At 46.1% G+C, this 16,177-nt stretch overlaps 1 long non-coding RNA gene across 1 annotated transcript in view; it reads right to left on the reverse strand.

Annotated features, from left to right (window-relative positions):
• Positions 1–273: 273 nt before the first annotated feature.
• LOC135969199 (uncharacterized) overlaps positions 274–16,177 on the reverse strand; it is a 32,576-nt gene continuing 16,672 nt past the window's right edge. Inside the window, exons 2-3 of the long non-coding RNA XR_012430324.1 lie at positions 9,919–9,949; positions 274–411 (exon numbers count right to left, since the gene is read on the reverse strand). This is a non-coding gene — a long non-coding RNA (uncharacterized lncRNA). The remainder of the gene's footprint in view (positions 412–9,918; positions 9,950–16,177) is intronic.

Consider the following 16,177-nt stretch of genomic DNA (forward strand, 5'->3'; position numbering starts at 1 on the left):
ATAGGCAATGAGCCCACCATGCCCTGCCTAATTTTCTTACAATTTCAAAATGTAAATACCATATCTTAATAATTTATGATGACATCACCAATATTCTCCCTATTGTCTAAAAAAAGTGGCAACCTTTGCAGAAGGAAGGATCTTCTAAAAGAACAACATGAAAGAAGGTAATAATTCTAACTTGGGTCTTGTGCCGGGCATTGCCTGAAGCAGCCAGAGGCAATCTTTCAGGAACGGAGTGAGGAAGAAACGGGCAGGGAGAGGTAAGCCTGGGGTTCTGCGGGCAGCAGGAATCTTCAGCTGCTGGGAGCTAAGGGGACTTCTAAGAAAGTGGATGTCCTCTGTTTGACTTTGTTACATTTTCTGCTGTGTGGCCTGGGCTTGTCAGCTTGTCATCTTTCTCCCTTGGCCCTACAAACACAGAGAAACAGAGAAAAGAACAAGAATTCCGGGGACAGTGGAATTAAAACCAGAGGTGACCAAAGGGACATATTGTCTAGGTGGTAGCTACCATAAGTAGATAATATGCTATTTAACAGTTTAAAAAGTGATGATGAGGCCAGGCACGGTAGCTCGCGCCTGTAATCCCAGCACTTTGGGAGGCTGAGGTGGGTAGATCACCTGAGGTCAGGAGTTCAAGACCAGCCTGGCCAGCATGGTAAAACTCTGTCTCTACTAAAAATACAAAAAATTAGCCGGGCATGGTGGCATGTGCCTATAATTCCAGCTACTTGGGAGGCTGAGGCAGGAGAATCGCTTGAACCTGGGAGGCAGAGGTTGCAGTGAGCCGAGATCACACCACTGCACTCCAGTCTGGGCAACAGAGCGAGACTCCGTCTCAAGAAAAAAAAAAAAAAGTGATGATGATGACAGAAAGAATACAATGTAGAAAAGTTTAGACCCTTGGCTAATGGGGCTTTGTTTAACCACATAGGATTTAATCTGAACCACTTCTGTCAAAATTTTGTTCTCTAGAGGCCCTATTCTTTGCTTTATTATTATTATTACATTATTATTTTTTGAGTTGGAGTCTGGTTCTGTCGCCCAGGCTGGAGTACAGTGGTGTGATCTTGGCTCACTGCAACCTCTGCCTCCCAGGTTCAAGCAATTCTCCTGCCTCAGCCTCCCGACTAGCTGGGATTACAGGCATGCGCCACTACGCCTGGCTAATTTTTGTTTGTTTGTTTATTTATTTTCTGAGACCAAGTCTTGCTCTGTTGCCCAGGCTGGAGTGCAGTGGTGCAATCTCGGCTCACTGCAACCTCCACCTCCCAGGTTCAAGCAATTCTCCTGCCTCAGCCTCCCAAGTAGCTGGGATTACAGGCACCTGCCACTATGCCTAGTTAATTTTTGTATTTATTTTATTTTATTTTTGAGACAGAGTCTCGCTGTCTCCCAGGCTGAAGTGCAGTGGCGCGATCTCGGCTCACTGCAAGCTCCGCCTCCCGGGTTCACACCATTCTCCTGCCTCAGCCTCCCAAGTAGCTGGGACTACAGGCACCCGCCACCGCGCCCAGCTACTTTTTGTATTTTTAGCCAGAATAGTCTCGACCGTGTTAGCCAGAATGGTCTCGATCTCCTGACCTCATGATCCGCCTGCCTCGGCCTCCCAAAGTGCTGGGATTACAGGCGTGAGCCACCACGCCCGGCCAATTTTTGTGTTTTATTTTGTTTTTTTTTTAGAGGAGTCTCGCTCTGTCGCCCAGACTGGAGCACAGTGGCCGGATCTCAGCTCACTGCAAGCTCCGCCTCCCAGGTTCACGCCATTCTCCTGCCTCAGCCTCCAGAGTAGCTGGGACTACAGGCGCCCACCACCTCGCCCGGCTAGTTTTTTGTATTTTTTTAGTAGAGATGGGGTTTCACCGTGTTAGCCAGGATGGTCTCGATCTCTTGACCTCGTGATTCGCCCTTCTCGGCCTCCCAAAGTGCTGGGATTACAGGCTTCAGCCACCGCGCCTGGCCAATTTTTGTATTTTTAGCAGAGACGGGGTTTCACCATGTTGGCCAGGCTGGTCTTAAACTCCTAACCTTGTGATCCACCCATCTCGGCCTCCCGAAGTGCTGGGATTACATACATGAGCCTCCGTGCCCGGCCAATTTTTGTATTTTTAGTAGAGATAGGGTTTCACACCGTTTTTCTCACAGCTGGGATTACAGCTGTGAGCCACCTTACCCGGCAGCATTCTTTGCTTTCTACTCTTTCTTAACCCTGTTCCCAAAATGTACACATCTGTGGCTGGAATATGTTAACGGGAAGTAGCTTTCCACTTCTGTGTTGGTTCATTCCGACTCTGATTTTTCTTGCACCTGTGCTCTTCTTTTTAAAATGTTTTTGAGTGTTTTTATTTAACACTAATACACGTTGGATTTGGCCAAATAGATGTCTTTTCATCCCTGTGCCCCTCTGCAATGATACATTTCTGGAGAGGAGAGGCCAGGCAGGTTTCGTTATCCTTACACATTACCTGGCAAGCTGCCATGTGCAACAGGTATTTAATACATATTTTTAAAAAAACAATCTCTCATGTCTTTGGAATCATTGGGAACTACAACCAAGTATGCAGTAGAAGTCAGTGGCTGATGAAGTACCTACAATGCATGCTATTTCTATAGGGAAGATTCCAAATGTATGTCAATTGCTAGTAAAGGAACTGATAGAGGCCAGGCATGGTGTGGTTCATGCCTGTAATCCCAGCACTTTGGGAGGCCGAGGCAGGCGGACTGCTTGAGCCCAGGAGTTCAAGATGTAGCCTGGGCAACATAGTGAGATTCTATCCCTACTAAAAATACAAAAATTAGCCACATGTGGTGGCTTACACCTGTAGTCTCAGCTACTCGGGAGGCTGAAGTGGGAGGATCGCCTGATTCCATGAGTTCAAGACCACTCTGGGCAACATAGGGAGACCTCATCACTACCAAAAATAAAAAAAATTATCTGGGCGTGGTGGCTCATGCCCATGGTCCCAGCTACTTAGGAGGCTGAGATGGGAGGATTGCCTGAGCCAAGGAGGTCGAGGCTGCAGTGAGCTGAGATCATGCCACTGCACTCCAGCCTGGGTCACAGAGTGGAAGCCTGTCCCAAAAAAATAAAACAATGAAATCATGAGCTAAACCAAGTACAAAATTAATAAATACAAAGATTAAAAATAAAAATAAAATAAAGGAATGGATAGAAAGGATGAATTGTCAACAAGATCCCAATATGTTTTCCCTTCTGATTTCAAATATCTACTTCAGTTATTCATTTTACCCAGAGGGTGGCAGCAGGAGTCTCTTCTATCGCCCAGGCGTTGCCAAGAGGCAACTTTTAGGTCACTCTGACATGAGCTAACAGATGCAGTTTCTGGTTAGAGAGCACTTAGCTTCAGCTTGGATAGATCCATGCCATTTCCTCTCCCTTACAGGGTTGGGGGCAAAGGCTGCGTGCAGCCTCAGGAAACCCTGGGGAGCAGCGGGGATCCTCCCCAGCTGTCGCCCAATTAGAAAGCCAGTGATTTAACAGAAGGCCAAGAAGACTCACAGAGCCAGGCCTGGGGTTCTCTTTGTTCCACCTTTTTTCCCATGCTGAGAAATGAAAGAGAAAAACAGTGCATGACAAGAATTAATGGTGTCAAACAAATACCATCAAAGACAATTTAAGTATTGCTCTTCTCTCTCGGAAGTGGATGAAGACAAAGAGTAGTGGCTTCCTTTTTACCCATTAACTACTCTACATTTGGAAAGAGCTGGCGGACAGTGTTTTTATACTGTATCCATTCAGCTTAATTAATGCTCACAAATGTACAGTTCAGAAATTTTTCAAGGAAAGTTTGCTACAAAGCATACAGTTTCCTCTGATCATAACCATGACCTCGTTTATAATCATAATCTTTTTTTTTTTTTTTTTTTTGAGACGGAGTCTCGCTGTCACCCAGGCTGGAGTGCAGTGGCCGGATCTCAGCTCACTGCAAGCTCCGCCTCCCGGGTTCACGCCATTCTCCTGCCTCAGCCTCCCGAGTAGCTGGGACTACAGGCGCCCGCCACCACGCCCGGCTAAGTTTTTGTATTTTTAGTAGAGACGGGGTTTCACTGTGTTAGCCAGGATGGTCTCGATCTCCTGACCTCGTGATCCGCCCATCTCAGCCTCCCAAAGTGCTGGGATTACAGGCTTGAGCCACCGCGCCCGGCCTATAATCATAATCTTGTTTATAATCTCAGGATGCCAATATGCCCAAAATGACTTTGGAATCATTGTTTTGAAATTTCATCTTTTTTTTTAAGACTTTATTTTTTAGAGCAGTTTTAGGTTCATGGCAAAATTGAGCAGAAAGTGCAGAAACTTCCCAGATAACTCCTGCCCCTACACACCCACAACCTCTGTCACTATCACCACCCCTAACCACAGCCTCACAGTTGTTGCAATTGATGAACCTTGCAATTGGCCACCATCACCCAAAGTCCATAGTTTATATTATGATTCACTCTTGTGTTGTACATTTTATGGGTTTTGACAAAGATACAATGACACATATCCATCATTGCAGTATCATACAGAGTAGTTTCACTGCCCTAAAAATCCTCTGTGCTCCACTTATTCATCTCTCCTTCCCCCCAACTCCTGTAAACCACTGATCTTTTTACTGCCTCCATAGTTTTGCCTCTTCCAGAATGTCATATAGTTGGAATTATACAGTATGTAGCCTTTTCAGATTGGCTTCTTTCACTTAGTATATTAGTCTGTTCTCATGCTGCTGATAAAGACATACCCAAGACTGCGTAATTTATAAAGAGGTTTAATGGACTCACAGTTCCACGTGGCTGGGGAGGCCTCACAATCATGGTGGAAGGTGAAAGGCATGTTTTACATGGTGGCAGATAAAAGAGAATGTGGACCAAGCAAAAGGGTTTTCCCCTTACGAAACCATCAGATTTTGTGAGACTTATTCACTACCATGAGAACAATATGAGGGAAACTGCCCCCCATGATTCAGTTATCTCCCACTGGGTCTCTCCCACAACACATGGGAATTATGGGAGCCATAATTCAAGATGAGATTTGGGTGGGGACACAGCCAAACCGTATCACTTAGTAATATGCATTTAAGTTTCCTCCATTTTTTTTTTTTTTTTTTTCTGACACAGAGTCTCACTCTGTCACCCAGGCTGGAGTGCAGTAGAGTGATCTTGGCTCACTGCAACCCCTGCCTCCTGGGTTCGAGCGATTCTCTCCTGCCTCAGCTTCCTGAGTAGCTGGAATTACAGGCGTGTGCCACCACACCCAACTCATTTTTAGGAGACACGGGGTTTCACCATGTTGGCCAGGCTGGTCTCAATCTCCTGACCTCAAGTGATCCACCCGCCTCCACTTCCCAAAGTGCCAGGATTACAGGCATTGAGCCACCACGCCTGGCCTCTTCCATGTCTTTTTATGGCTTAGTAGCTCAGTTCTTTTTCTCACTGCATAATATTCCACTATCTGGATGTACCAGTTTATTTATCCACTCACCTACTAAAGGACATTTCAGCTGCTTCCATGTTTTTGCAATTATGAATAAAGCTGCTACAAACGCATGAACCCGGGAGGCGGAGCTTGCAGTGAGCCGAGATCGTACCACTGCACTCCAGCCTGGGTGACAGAGTGAGACTCCGTCTTAAAAAAAAAAAAAAAAAAAAAAAAAAAAAAGCTGCTATAAACATCCCTGTGTGTAGATTTATGTGGGGACATAAGTTTTCAAGTCATTTGGGTAAATATCAAGGAATGCAATTGCTGGGTGGTATAGTAAGAGTATGTTTAGTTTTGTAAGAAGCCACCAAACTGTCTTCCAAAGTGGCTGTGCCATTTTGCACTCCCAGGAATGAGAGTTTCTGTTGCTCCACATCCTCGACAGCATTTGGTGTTGTCAGTGTGTTGGGTTTTCACCATTCTTTTTTTTTTTTTTTTGAGACGGAGTCTTGCTCTGTCACCCAGGCTGGGGTGCAGTGGCCCGATCTCAGCTCACTGCAAGCTCCGCCTCCCGGGTTTCACGCCATTCTCCTGCCTCAGCCTCCTGAGTAGCTGGGACTATAGGCGCCCGCCACCTCACCCAGCTAGTTTTTTGTATTTTTTAGTAGAGACGGGGTTTCACCGTGTTAGCCAGGATGGTCTCGATCTCCTGACCTCGTGATCCGCCCGTCTCGGCCTCCCAAAGTGCTGAGATTACAGGCTTGAGCAACCATGCCTGGCCGGGTTTTCACCATTCTAATAGGTGTGTAGTGGCATCTCGCTGTTGTTTTATTTTATTTATATATTTATTTAGAGACAAATTTTTGCTTTTGTTGCCCAGGCTGGAGTGCAATGGCGCGATCTCAGCTCACCACAACCTCTGCCTCCCAGGTTCAAACGATTCTCCTGCCTCAGCCTCCCGAGTAGCTGGGATTACAGGCATGCACCACCACACCCGGCTAATTTTGTATTTTTAGTAGAGATGGCGTTTCTCTAGTGTTGGTCAGGTTGGTCTCAAACTCCCGACCTCAGGTGATCCACCTGCCTCGGCCTCCCAAAGTGCTGGGATTACAGGCATGAGGCACCATGCCTGACCTCACTGTTGCTTTAATTTGCAAGTCTCTAAAGACATATGATGTTGGGCATCTTCATATGCTTATTTGCCATCTGTCCACCTTCTTTGGTGAGGTGTCTATTCAGGTCTTTTGCCCATTTTTTAATCAGGTTGCACATTTTCTTCTTACTGTTGAGTTTTAAGAGTTCTTTGCAATTTTGGGTAATAGTCATTTATCAGATACCTCTTGCAAATATTGTGGCTTGTCATTTCATTCACTTTTTTTTGTGGGGAGGGGGGAACGGAGTCTCACTCTGTCACCCAGGCCGGAGTGCAGTGGTGCAATCTCGGCTCACTGCAACCTCCGCCTCCTGGGTTCAAGCAATTCTCCTGCCTCAACTTCCGAGTAGATGGGATTACAGGTGCGCACTACCACACCTGGCTATCATCTCATTCTCTCGATCATCTCTTTTTCTTAAATTAAAAAGTGAGCAATTTCTTTGCAGTTAGAACAACATTTCTGTTGGCAGTGTGTGGTGGTAAAGAGGGGGACTCTGGAGTTAGCTTGGATTTGAATTCCAGTTGTGCCACTTACTAGCTGTGCCAGTTACTGAATGTCTCTGTGCTGCAGTTTCCTCATCTTTAAAATGGGGATATGAGCTGGGCGTGGTGGTTCATGCCTGTAATCTCAACACTTTGAGAGGTAGAGGCAGGCGGATTGCTTAAGGTCAGGAGTTCAAGACCAGCCTGGGCAACATGGCAAAAATCCCATCTCTGTAAAAAATACAAAAATTAGCTGGGTGTGGTGGTGCACACCTGTAGTCTCAGCTACTTGGGGGACTGAGGTGGGAAGATCGCTTGGGCCCAGGAAGAGGAGGCTGCAGTGAGTGGAGATCGTGCCACTGCACTCCAGCCTGGGTGACAGAGTGAGACTCTGTCTCGAAATAAAATAAAATAAAATGGTGATAATACCAGTGCATACCTCAGAGGGTTGCTGCGAAAATTAAGTCAATTAATATAATTAGTATAAGAGATTTAAAGCAGTTTCTGCAATATTTATTATTAAATTATTTTATTAGAACAAAAGATATAGTTTGTACAGTGGCAGAGACATGCATGACAAGCAATGGTAAACATTTCTGACATGAAGGGCATGCCTTGGCAGCCTTTTAAGATCATTCTCCACTGGGCAACAGCAGTTTTGTTTTTGAAGTCGCATCAAAGCTACTTTGGCTTTTGCAAGGCACTTTCTGCGCATTATGCACAGAATGACACACCATCCTAAGAACACTGATCTACTAGCAATTAGTGAGATGGAGCAGGAGAAGGAGCTAGCTTGCTATAGAAAAAGTGACAAAGAGATGGATTGAGTTGAGACACTTAGAGGTCTCTGCCACTAACTGGCGCCTCACTCTGTACAAATCACTTTATTCATCTGTTTCAGGTTTCCACTTGGTTTTGTTTTGTTTTTTGAGATAAGAGTCTCGCTCTGTCACCCAGGCTGGGGTACAATGGCACGATCTCGGCTCACTGCAATCTCTGCCTACTGCAATCTCTGCCTCCTGGGTTCAAGCAATTCTCCTGTCTCAGCCTCCTGAGTAGCTGGGATTACAGGCATGCGCCACCAGGCCCAGCTAATTTTTTTTTTTTTTTTTAAGTAGAGATGGGGTTTCACCACGTTGGCCAGGATGGTCTCGAACTCCTGACCTAAGGTGATCCGCCCGCCTCAGACTCCCAAAGTGCTGAGATTACAGGCGTGAGCCATGACGCCCGGCCCAGGTTTCCACTTTTGTTAGGAAGGTGTTACAGTTATCAGGACTGGGGATGGATATGTATATTAATCGTGTTTTTTAATTTTCTGTATTTCATGATGCTTTGACATCTTGGGGCCTTGCTATCTTGAAGAGACTGTCCCTCCCAGGGCTAATTCCTACAGAACTTGACTCTGAGAGTGCTTTTGATATACAAACCAACAATCATGAGACCATACCCAAACCATCTCCTTTTTCTAACTCTCACACACCAGCCAATATTCTCCCTCCAGGGCCAGGTACTGAACAACTAGGGGCCACCCTGTAGCCCACCAAAATCATTCAAACTATCCAGTCCTAAGGTTTCTCAGCTTGCCAATCCTGTCTCATCCATTCCTTCCCACAAAACCTACAATAAAGGCTCTGGCCCATGCTTTCTCCTCACTCCTGACTCCTGACTGACCCTGGTGCCTCCCATGTGGCCCTTGCATGGCCATGGCTTGGCAAGCCCCCTCCTCATGAGAACTGTGGGTAACAAACTATCTTTTCAATGGCAGTTGCCTCCTGATCTGCTGGGCTCACCGTACCTCAATTTTTAAAGATTCTTGGTTATATTTTAAAACAATCTAACCCCAGGTGCTAACTCTGGTGGCTGCTTAATAGCTGTCCCGAGTGAGGGATGAGAAAAATCTTCAGGTTGAGTCAAAATATCAATGTCTGCTCTGAGCATCGGTGTGAGGAATAAAGATGTGAGAGAAAGTATTTGTCCTCCCTGACGCAGATGATCTCTAGGGGCCCTTCCAGCTCTAATATCTAAGCATTTTAGAAAGTACTTTAAGGCTGGGAACAGTAGCTCATGCCTATAATCCCAGCACCTTGGGAGGCTGAGGTGGGCAGATTCCTTGAGGTCAGGAGTTCGAGACCAGCCTGGGCAACAAGGCAAAACCCCCATCTCTACTCAAAATACAAAAATTAGCCAGGCATGGTGCCACATGCCTGTAATCCCGGCTACTCAGGTGGCTGAGGCAGGAGAATCTCTTGAACCCAGGAGGTGGAGGCTGCAGGGAACTTAGATTGCACCACTGAACTCCAGACTGGGCAACAAAGCAAAACTCTGTCTCAAAAAAAAAAAAAAAAAAAGAAAGAAAGAAAGAAAGAAAGAAAGAAAGAAAGAAAGAAAGAAAGAAAGAAAGAAAGAAAGAAAGGAAGGAAGGAAGAAGAGGAAGAGGAGGGAGGAGGAAGGATCTGAGCTAGCACACTCAGCCCCTTGCCAAGTGATGCCCTGCACTGTCTCAGGACTCTTCAGAGTCCTCACCAGCAAAAAGGCCCCCACCAGATGTAGTCCCTTGACCTTGAACTTCTCAGCCCCCACAACTGTAAGAAAGAAATTCATTTCCTTTAAAATTACCCAATTTCAGGTATTCTGTTATAAGCAACAGAAAATGGACTAAGACAGGAAAACACAAACATTCAGTCCATTGCTTTCCAACACCTGCCTGCTCCTGACAATTCATGTGCTTCTCACATACAAAATACATTCAATTCCATCCAAACATCCCCCCAAATCTTAACTCATTCCAGCATGAACTCTAAAGTCTAAAGCCAAAACTCTCATCTAAAGATCATCTAAATCAGGTATGGGTGAGACTCACCCTGAAGCAAAATTCCTCTCCAGCTGTGAACCTGTAAAAGAAACCAAACAAAGTATTTGCTTCCAAAATACAATGATGGGACGCACAGAGGGTCTATAGACATTCCCATTCCAAAAGGGAGAAACAAGGAAGGAGGATGGGGTGACAGGTCCCAAGCAAGTCCAAAACCTAGCAAGGGAAGTTCTGTGAGATCTTGAGACTCAGGTAATCCTCTTTGGCTTAAAGCTTTGCCTCCAGACCTACTGGGATGTCAGTCCCACATGCCAGACCCACTGAGGGGCAATGTCACCCTCACAGTGAGAGACAGCACTAGCTGGATTTCCTAGGCCGACTAAGAATCCCTAAGCCTAGCTGGGAAGGTGACCACATCCACCTTTAAACATGGGGCTTGCAACTTAGCTCATACCTGACCAATCAGGGAGTAAAGAGAGCTCACTAAAATGCTAATTAGGCAAAAACAGGAGGTAAAGAAATAGCCAATCATCTATCACCTGAGAGCACAGCGGGAGGGACAATGATCGGGATGTGAACCCAGGCATTTGAGCCAACAATGGCTACCCTCTTTGGGTCCCCTCCCTTTGTATGGGAGCTCTGTTTTCACTCTATTAAATCTTGCAACTGCACTCTCTTCTGGTCCATGTTTGTTACGGCTGGAACTGAGCTTTCACTCGCCATCCACCACTGCTGTTTGCCGCCCTCATAGACCCGCCACTGACTTCCATCCCTCCAGATCCGGCAGGGTGTCCGCTGTGCTCCTGACCCAGCGAGGTGCCTATTGCCGCTCCTGATCAGGCTAAAGGCTTGCCATTGTTCCTGCACGGCTAAGGGCCTGGGTTCATCCTAATCGAGCTGAACACTAGTCACTGGGTTCCACGGTTCTCTTCCGTGACCCACGGCTTCTAATAGAGCTATAACACTCACCACATGGCCCAATATTCCATTCCTTGGAATCCGTGAGGCCACGAGGCTTGCCACCATCTTGGAAGCAACCCGCCACCATCTTGGGAGCTCTGGGAGCAAGGACCCCTGGTAACAACAGTTTGGCAGCACTGCTCCTGCTGTGGTTCTCTGTCAGGGCAGGGGTTGTAGCCTCAGGGTTCTGCTGGTGGCTTCCATCCCCACTGCTCTACCAGGTGTTGGTCTCACCCTTTGAAATGGAGGTGGAGGCCGGGCGCAGTGGCTCACACCTGTAATCCCAGCACTTTGGGAGGCTGAGATGGGCAGATCATGAGGTCAGGAGATCGAGGCCATCCTGGCTAACATGGTGAAACCCCATCTCTACTAAAAATACAAAAAAATTAGCCGGGTGTGGTGGCGGGCGCCTGTAGTCCCAGCTACTTGGGAGGCTGAGGCGGGAGAATGGCATGAACCCCGGAGGTGGAGTTTGTAGTGAGCCGAGATTGCGTCACTGCACTCCAGCCTGGTGACAGAGCGAGACTCTGTCTCAAAAAAAAAAAAAAAAAAAAAAAAAAGGAGGTGCAGGTAGTCCTGTGCCCTGGGCCCATGTACTCTGGGCCTCTGATGGGAGTGGTGACCTGGAAGGTCTCTGAATCACCTTCAGGGTTCTTCTTCCCTTATCTTGAAGAACATTGTATGTTCACAGCCAAACAGTTCTATGGTTTGGTCCTATAGGATCTAAGAAGTTTAGTCGTCTTCCTTCATTTTGTCCCATTTTCCTTTTTTCTTTTCTTTTTTTTTTTTTTTTGAGAGAGAGTCAGTCTCGCTGTGTTGCCCAGCGCCCAGGCTAGAGTGCAGTGGCACAATCTCAGCTCACTGCAACCTCTGCTTCCTGGGTTCAAGTGATTCTCCTGCCTCAGCCTCCCAAGTAGCTGGGATTACAGGCATGCACCTCCGCACCCAGCTAATTTTTGTATTTTTAGTAGAGACAGGGTTTTGCCATGTTGGCCAGGCTGGTCTTGAACTCCTGACCTCAGGTGATCCACTCACCTCAGCATCCCAAAGTGTTGGGATTACAGGCATGAGCCACTGCGCCCAGCCATTTTGTACCATTTTCTGTTTCCTTTAGTCCCAGGCAGCAGTGCCATTTCCAGTACAATTCCATCTCTACTGCTGCTTTGTTGAGATGGTTAATGAAGTCTGCAGTTCACATTCACAGTAACCTCCTTGTCAAATAGTCCAGCAGACCCTTAGCGTTCTCTTCCAAACATGCTTTGTCATGTTTTGTAACATGGACAGGGACAGGCCGAGAATTTTCCAGACCCACTGAGGGAGCAATGTCACCCTCAGAGCTAGGGTAAGGTTTCAGTTCTGGTTCCTTTTTGCATTAGCAATTCTGTTTTCAATTCATATCTCTCTTCTCAAATTTTACTATAAGCAGTCAGGAGGAACCAAGCCTCTCCTGTCAACACTTTGCCTAGAGATCTCCTCAACTAAATCTCCATTTCACTGTTCACAAGTCCTACCCTCCACAAAACACTAAAACGTAAACACAATTCAGCCAGGTTATTTGCTACTTTATAACAAGGATCACCTTTTCTCCATTGTCTAATAACACATTCCTCATTTCTATCTGAGACCACATCAGAACAGCCTTTAACCACCCATATTTCTACCACCAATCTGTTCGTGATTACTTACGTATTCTTTAAGAAAGCAGAAGCTTTCTCTACAGCTCTCTTCATTTCTTTCTGACTGCTCACTAGAATCACCTTTAAAGGTCCATTCAATAGCAATATAGGATTTTTCTTGTTTTCTTTTTTTTAGATGGAGTCTTGCTCTGTTGCCCAGTCTGGAGTGCAGTGGAGCAATCCTGGCTCGCTACAACTTCTGCCTCCTGGATTCAATCAATTCTCCTGCCTCAGCCTCCTGAGTAGCTGAGATTACAGGTGTGCACCACCACGTCCGGCTAATTTTTTTTTTTGTATTTTTAGTAGAGATGGGGTTTCATCGTGGTGGTCAAGCTGGTCTCAAACTCCTGATCTCGTAATCCGTCCACCTCAGCCTCCCAAAGTGCTGGGATTACAGGCGTCAGCCACCACACCTGGTGGCAATATAGGATTTTTTCTAGTGCATGCACCCAAATTTATGTCTTAGTCTGTTTCCTGTTGCTATAACAGAATGCCACAGACCAGTTAATTTATGAAGAAAAGAAGCTCAGCCAGGCGCAGTGGCTCACACCTGTAATCCCAGCACTTTGGGAGGCCAAGGTGGGTGGATCACTTGAGGTCAGGAGTTTGAGACCCGCCTGAGTAACATGGTGAAACCCCATCTCTACTAAAAATACAAAAATTAGCTGGGCCTGGTGATGAATGCCTGTAATACCAGCTAGTTGGGAGGCTAAGGCAGAAGAATCGCTTGAACCTGGGAAGCAGAGGTTGCAGTGAGCAGAGATCGTGCCACTGCACTCCAGTCTGGGTGACAGAGTGAGATTCTGTCTCAAAAAATAACAAATAAAAATAATTTTAAAAAGAAGCTTAACCAGTTCACAGTTCTGGAGACTGGGAAGTCCAAGAGCATGGTGCTAGCATCAGATGAGGCCTTCATGCTGCATCATCCCATCATGGGTAGACAGAAGGGCAAGAGGGTGCATGCGAGAGACAGCTCACTTTTATAACAAAGCTACTCCCACAATAACAGCATTTAGTCCATTCATGAGGGTGACAGTCCCATGACCTAATGTCTTCTTAAAGACCCCACCTCTCAATACTGTTACGATGGCAACTAAAGGTCAACATGAGTTTTGGAGGAAACGTTCAAACCACGGCACTCTTCCAGCCTCTAGTCATTACAGAGTTACAAGGCCACTTCCACATTTTTAGGTATTTGTTACATAGCACCCCTCACTTCTCAGTACCAATTTCTGTCTTAGTCAGTTCTGACTGGTATAACAAAGTACCATAGACTGGGTGGCTTATAAACAACAGAAATTTATCTCTTAACAGTTCTGGTTAGAAGTCTGACATTACGGTGCCAGCATGGTCAGGTTCTGGTAGGGGCCCTGTTTAGGGTTGCAGACAGCTAAATTTTCATTGTATCCTCACACTGTGGAAAGAACTCTCTGGGGTTATTTTATTTTATTTTATTTATTTTATTTTTATTTATTTATTTATTTTTGAGACGGAGTCTTGCTGTGTCACCCAGGCTGGAGTGCGGTGGCGCGATCTCGGCTCACTGCAAGCTCCGCCTCCCGGGTTCACGCCCTTCTCCCACCTCAGCCTTCAAGTAGCTGGGACTACAAGGCGCGCACCACCACGCCCAGCTAATTTTTTGTATTTTAGTAGAGACGGGGTTTCACCATGTTAGCCAGGATGGTCTCGATCTCCTGACCTCGTGATCCGCCCACCTCGGCCTCCCAAAGTGCTGGGATTACAGGCTTGAGCCACCGCGCCTGGCCTATTTTATTGTTTTATTTTATTTTTATTTTATTTATTTTATTTTTTGAGACAGAGTCTCACTCTGTCGCCCAGGCTGGAGTGCAGTGGCACCATCTTGACTCACTGCAACCTCCACCTCCTGGGTTCAAGTGATTCTCCTGCCTCAGCCTCCTGAGTAGCTGGGATTACAGGCACACACCATCATGCCCGGCTAATTTTTGTATTTTTAGTAGAGACAGGGTTTCGCCATGTTGGCCAGGATGGTCTTGAACTCCTGGCCTCAGGTGATCCATCTGCTTCGGCCTCCCACAGGGCTGGGATTACAGGCACGTGCCACTGCACCCAGCCTGGGGTCCCTTTTATAAGGGCACCAATCCCATTCATGAGGGCTCCACTGTCATGACTTAATCACCTCCCAAAGGTTCCCATCTTCTAATACGATTACATTGGGGGTTAGGATATCAACATGTTTGGGGAGACACAAACATTCAGTCTCTTGCAGAGCCCTTTACCTTCTGCAAATAAAACTGCTTCCAGTACACCCAAACCCATACTAAAACCTCTTTCTTTAGCACTATTCATAGTCTCTTTTCCTGGAAGTCAGTACTTAATAGAGTCGTCCTCCTTCATGGACTCCACACTTTTCTCTCTCTCTCTCTTTCTCTCTCTCTGTCTCTCTCTCTCTGAGACAGAGTCTCACTCTGTCACCCAGGCTGGAATGCAGGGGCAAGATCACAGCTCACTGAAACCTCCACCTCCCAGGGCTCAAGTGATCTTCCCATCTCAGCCTCCTGAGTAGCTGGGACTACAGGCATGTGCCACTGTGCCTGGCTAATTTTTGTATTTTTTGCAGAGAAGGGGTTTCACTATGTTGCCCAGGTTGATCTTAAATTCCTGGGCTCAAGCTGTCTTCCTACCTCAGCCTCCCAAAGTACTGGGATTATAGGCATGAGCCACTGTGCCTAGCCATATATCCTTCTCTCTCTTATCCTACTCCAGTCTAGCTTTGGTCCTCACTTGTTCACTGACATTCCTCTCTGTGACATGATAAGTTCTCTGTGGGCACACTGAGTTTGAGGTGTCAAAGCACATAAAAATGGAAAGGTCTACTAGGCAGTCATTTATGTGGTCCAACTCTCTTTTGGTTCATATTTGCTTGGTATATCTTTTTCCATCCCTCTATTTTCAACCTTTCTTTGTGGTTTTATTCTAAGCGTGTTTCCTGTCACAGGTCTATAGTTGAATTAACAACAACAACAACAACAACAAATCCAAACTGATAACCTCTGTTTTGAACAGGCATGTAATCTTTTTATTTATTTTGATTAATTATGTATTGGGACTTATTTCTACTATCTTACGTTTGCTGTTTACTACCCGTTCCCCCTCATCCTTTTCCATTATGTTAGATGGATAAAGTTTTTGAAATTGCCCCATTACACATTTTATTTTTTCTTTTTTTTTTTTTTTTTTTTTTTTTTTTTTTTTTTTTTTTTTTTTTTTTTTTTTTTTTTTTTTTTTTTTTTTTTTTTTTTTTTTTTTTTGAGACGGAGTCTCACGCTGTTGCCCAGGCTGGAGTGCAGTGGCGCAATCTCGGCTCACTGCAAGCTCCGCCTCCCGGGTTCCCGCCATTCTCCTGCCTCAGCCTCCTGAGTAGCTGGGACTACAGGCGCCCGCCACCGCGCCCGGCTAATTTTTTGTATTTTTAGTGGAGACGGGGTTTCACTGTGGTCTCGATCTCCTGACCTTGTGATCCGCCCGCCTCGGCCTCCCAAAGTGCTGGGATTACAGGCTTGAGCCACCGCGCCCGGCCCACATTTTATTTTTTCCTTTGCTGGTTCTGAAGTTATACATGGTATTTCTCCTCATTTAGTGGTTTCCATTAATTTTTAAAGTTCCTGAATCTCATGCTTCCAGTATCAACA

Source organism: Macaca fascicularis, chromosome X, assembly GCF_037993035.2.
Source record: "Macaca fascicularis isolate 582-1 chromosome X, T2T-MFA8v1.1".
NCBI classification, from domain to species: Eukaryota; Metazoa; Chordata; class Mammalia; order Primates; family Cercopithecidae; genus Macaca; species Macaca fascicularis.